Genomic DNA, 6,071 nt, shown 5'->3' on the forward strand with positions numbered 1-6,071 from the left:
GTCCTCTTTGTGCACTCATAAATCACAATTGAAAATAGGCAACGTTATGTAAAAACAAGAGCTGTCGGAGGACAGCAACGCTCGAATATTCAACTGCCCTGCAAACTGAATGAATATTTAAGTCGAAAAGTGTTCATAATTTTGTAACATTGCAAACAGAGTTCTGGATCCTGTCGATGCATATCAGCTCATGACAAATGAAAAATTGTGCAAGTTTCAATCCATTCCCATTAGTGGGTATTGAAATACAAGCTTACATACAAAAAGTTAATCAACAACTGCTCAGGCGAAATATTACATAATTTTGTAAAAATAAGTATAATTATGGAACCTAAGCACTGCATGTCAAACCATCACAATGAACCAGTGTGTGACGTTTCAATCAATTTCCATTAGTAGGTACTGAAATACCAGCTTACATATAAAATCTTAAAAAAATATACAAAATCGAGTTATGAAACCTGTGCAGTGTAAGTAAATTTATCACAGTGAATAAGTGTGTGAACTTTCAATTCATTCCCACAAGTGGTTACTGAGACACCAGTTTACATACAAAAACTTAACCAACATGGACGCCGACGCGTGGATGAAGTAAAAAAAGTAGAAAACCACAGGTCGCCCAGCAAGACATAAACGAAAATGTTGGCGGCTCGGTTTGATGGAACCTGTTCATGGATGGCAGTGATCAACATCTTTTAAAAGATGCATATTGATATTTAGAAAGAGCTCAGTATTGACAACAAGTATTTCACAACCATAATACGCAAGGAGTCTCCTTAGGAAATATAATACTAACAAGCGGATCAATAATTCCGTCGCACAGCAAAAGTGATGTCAACAAATCAATACAGTCAAGAAACGGATATATTTGAAAAGAATAAAAAAATGTTTTACCAATGCATGAAGTGCTGAAGAACAAAATGTGCAGTATTTATTTACATGAAGAATTACATCAGCAGCTTTGAACACTTGAGACAAATAAACCAATATCTTCAGTAAAGCATTCAATCGTACCTTCTGTTGAAGATAAAAAAGATAAACATATTAAAAACGAAAAAAAATCAACGATGTTGAAGTTCAACGAAATCCACATACTATCCAAGATTAAGTATTACTTAACGTTCCATAAGGCTTTAGATTTTATGTAAAAAACAGATATTAAACATGTCCAAATAGATCTTAGGTATAATTACAGGGCCAGGAAAGTAATAATTTCAATACTGTATATGAACCCATAAAGTAAGATATATAAAGGTAGCTAATAAAAATCAACGGATTCAATAACACTTACGTCTCTGACGACTCTGTTAGTCATTATTCAAACCTTTGACAAATACTTGTTAAAACAATAACAGAAAATATGATTTAAGTAGAAAATAATTGATTCTATTTTTTAAACAAAAATGTGGCAGCCATATTCTAAGCAAAGGCATTATGACCCTTTAACAATCTGTATATAATTCAAAGTAACGTATGTATCATAATGTATGTTTCGTTTCATCCTTGTAATGCTGTTTAAAAAGACTGAGTAGGTGTTTTGTGCAATACAAATTATAAAGGACATGCGTGCATGTTCAGTAAAAATGGTTTATTCACACTAAAAGCATACAAATGCAATCATTGGTGTGTTTACAATATTCCTTGTTCTCCGAGATAGAAAATTGGAGCGGCGATAGTTACGTTTTAATTTATCTTTATTTACTTAAAGCCAAAGCTACACAATTTAGCTTATTTTAGCTTACTTGGAGATATACTATAAATGGGAACTATTGGTACATTAATTTGCTTGATTTATTGAGAAGCAGCGTATATTACATTTGTACACACTTTACTTATAACATGTTCTGACTGCAAAATATTATATATTCTCATGAAACTGTTTAAAATGATGAATGTTAACACAAATAAAGAATGATATCTTATCAAAAATACAGTTATTTTAATAATTCAATTTATAAGTTATTAAAACTGCCTTTATGTCACTTGATCTATGGTCTCTCACCAGAAATGCCCAAAGCTGATATAAGAAATCAATGCGCATGCTCGGCGGCGCAGTGACGTCGGCCATGCAAAGATGGCTGCTGCAGCACGTTAACATATTAAATTTCGTATGATATATTAAATTTATACAATCGTCATTTAACAAGAGGGCTAGTACTCTCTTACAGACAGAAGTCACACCGATTGCTCGACTGGTAAATATCAAAGAAAAGGCTAAAGGAAGCGTGTATTCAATTCCCCTATGCAATGAAGGCTACTGGAGCTATCAGACTAGTCCAGAGTCGAACTAAATCCGACGTATACAGTTTGTTTTATATTGTGACGGTCAAACTGTAACGGCTGCAAAAGTCAGAAATTAAAAAGCAGCTACTCAGCAACAGTAAGCTTGTCTACTATCAGACTGCCTACCTTAACCAGGTCTAGGAAAGTGGAATATTTACAGATTTTCCATAAATTTACAGATAATCTAAATTTAAAGTAGCATAGTCCTAAATATAAGACCTGACATAACTCATATCACTTTATAAGTTCATTTTAATTGATATTTTACATTTTTTATTTTCCATGTGTGGAAAAAGGCTTTGATAGTAAAATGTCAGAATACTGAATGTCAAATGACAACTTTTTCACGTCTAATTGTTTGGACTAAATTTAAAGATTTTTTTAACTTTTTTGTACTTTTGTAAGCGGGCAAAGTTTAGAACGAAGTCGTCAACGCCAAGCGTATGGCGTCGAGAGTGGGTTACCGGTAGTTATTTATAGAGGAATGGATTTAAAAAATGTTCTGAGTCATGAGGGCTGTCTTGGTGAGTTGGTCAGTTTATACATTAAAATCTCCTTCAAAAGACATTTACTACAATAATGTAATAAATTGTATATTTTGTTGACCATTTTGTTTTTATGTTGAAATATGATGTCAGACCAGCAGTAGGCCAAATCAATTACAGCACGCTTCAATTAATGACAACTATTTCAACTAATTGTACGCCAGACGTGATATCATGGTTATTTTGGCACAGGTCATACCTGTCAAGACACACGCATTGTGCGTGTGTCACACGCATTTCGGCCCTAGATCACGCTCATACGCCTACTATTCAAGGTCACACGCATTTTATATAAGTGAAGCAATCGAGTGTTTTTTTCGTAGAAAATTATTGATTCAAACGTGTGAGGCGCCGTTGACACGGTGTTTTCATGCCGTATAATACAGCTTTTACATTCAGCGGTGCAACATGTTATTTCTACCGCATGAATAAACGTGACAAAAAGTAAACATGGTGGGTGACTATTCAAAACCAGATCTATTTTGTGTTAAAAATCTAAATTTTCCATCTGAGGGCGTTTCCGGCTTTTAGGGATCGTCACCCTCCAGACCCCCACTAGGGACAAACTTTCCTTCGAACCCCGATCACACTCATGGCATTTGTGGAGCCTTGACAGCTATGACAAGTCAATATCTCTCGTGTACAACCCACTTACCAGGCCTACACAAATACGCACACTAAGGCTTGGCGCTCAGCATTAACAGGGTAGTGCTAGGACTGGTCAGCCCTGTGCCAGTTAGATCTATACATAGATCTCTGAATTCGGCTACCCCTATCAGGCCTCAGTCAAAAAGCAGCATGTCAGTACATGGGATCAGCTGTTTAGACGGAATAGAAGCTATGACTAGGTGTCAGTATAATGTGACTAGGTGGGGTATCATTTCACGTGTCTATAGTGTGATATTTCAGTGAGGCAGCACTATAGTCTATAAAGTTGGGCATTGTGCTCACTGCTACAAGTAGACACCGTCGTTTATATGACTGAAAAGTTGTTGAAAAGACATTAAACCCGAACACACCCACACAAATACGCACAAGCGTGCGTTGTTTAAAAAGATGATGAAAAATAAAGTGTCCCAAAAATGCAATAACTATCTATACCTAACCTGGTACAGACACAGAAACTAGTAAACACTCAACATATCAAAAGGTGTAAGAATGTGTTATTTAAAAAAAAAATGCACTGCCATTCAGATGCAGACACTCGTCTGATTTTTTTCTGCTTCTGTAAAATAGAAATATTGTTCTACCCATGATTTTCACTTCAGAGGTCAAAAAGGGGCCCTAATTCTAATGTAGAGTAACTGTACTTGTTGTGCAGAGTCAGCTTTTAATGGCAAATATTTGCTCCCAAGTTTAAAGGCAGAAGTAAAATTGACCTAATTGCAAAACTTAACCGAGAATTAAATCTGATATTTCTAAGTCCCAAAAGGGCCATAATTCATGCGAAAAGTAGGATGGAGTTATGTTTCTTGCTGTCAAATTTTGATGGTGAAAAAGTGTTGCAAGTTTTCAAGCAATAGCTTTGATAGTTTAGGAGAAAAGCTGACCTAAACATAAAACTTAACCAGACAAGGCCGACGCCAAAGAGCTACAAAATATAAATAGATCGGCAACTTGAAAGTCATATAGAGCAAATCTCACCAAAAAAACGTGAGAACTGAATGAGATTTGTTTACCGGAAGTGATGCGTTCTCCATGCGCCATTCTGTATCTGTATCCAAGTCTTCACCTCCAGTATAGGAGAACCGTCTACTGTGTAAACGTCGTAGAATCCCTCCACCAAAATAGAATGTTGTGTACACCTTACAACAGTGGAACAGTATATACACTTTTTGAGGAACAGTTAAATTTCTTTCTTTAATAATACACAGTTAATGAGATAGTTTATCGCTATTCTGGATACACAATTTACTTACATTATCCCTGTTTCTCGTATTCTCAGGGTTTCTCATATTCTCGTTATTTGCCTTAAAGTTGTCAAATAATCTAATGTTTGTAATTTTCTACAAAGGAATGGTACAAAAATGACACACTGAAAATTTCAAGTGAATTGAATGCTAACTGACGAAACTATCGGCATTTTACTGAATTTTCAAGAAAATCCTTATTTTTTTCTGGTGGTGTTAGCAAATTTGCCATAAATTATTCATTATGCAATTAATTTTCATATTTCTTGATGTATTTACTACAGATTATACCTTTTTATTACACAATGGTAATTTCAATGTTTTAAATTCTACAACTTATTTGTGATGGAAAGTCAAATCTAAATCCACGGGAATATGAGAAAATCTTGGTCCATTTCTGCGGGTGAGGATGGTATCAAATACTGTAACAAAATAATTAAATGGGATAATTACTGTAACATTTTATGGCTTTATCTGAAAGACAATTGAATTTTCTACAAAATAACACCTAAATGATGTTTATGAAATTGTTACTGGGAATAAAAACAACCCCTTAGGCCCCCTAGAATATGAAAAAACAGGATACTTACATTTTGTAGGCGAAAGCAATTGTTCGTCGGTAAATTAATTATCACCGTATGACCACGCTTCTTTTGATGTAAGAAACGTGTACTTTGTGTCTTAAGACTATTTCACATTAAACTACTGGTACTGATGATAAACCCGAACAGAAAATGAGTTTTTTTTACCTGTAACTTTTTTATTTCTGCAATATGTAATCAATGGTCGGTATCAAAATAAAGCTTAACATTTGCTGAAAACTTTACATAATTCAAATTTATATTTAGTAAGCAAACTCACACGAAGTGAGGCCCTGAAAGGGGTTTGTAAAATGGGGACTGTAAGCAGGTTGACTGATGATAAATTCGAACACTTTGTCATTTACACAATTTTCTTCGTAGTGTTATATTGAAACTTTTCCCAAAAAGCTGCAACAGTCATTCCTGATCAAGTAATGAAAAGTGACCCAATGTCAGGCCTTCATGTGGCGACAGTGAGCATGCACAAAAAACACCCTCTTCCCCAGTAATTTTGGATAAAAATTGTTTATATGGATAAATGTAATATTTACCAATTTTGTTTTTATTTACACCAGTTGGTGTTGTCAGTGGAAACTATTAGATGGTGTGTCAATTTTATAAATAACCGATTGCAATTGAATATTTCCAAGGTGGTCAACTTAATCATCTGTCCGGGTTTATCATCAGTACCAGTAATGTTGTTTTAGAAGCTAACATGTATTTTAAATGTAGTTTTAAAGGTACAAATTGTA

Source organism: Mercenaria mercenaria, chromosome 1 (assembly GCF_021730395.1).
Source record: "Mercenaria mercenaria strain notata chromosome 1, MADL_Memer_1, whole genome shotgun sequence".
NCBI classification, from domain to species: Eukaryota; Metazoa; Mollusca; class Bivalvia; order Venerida; family Veneridae; genus Mercenaria; species Mercenaria mercenaria.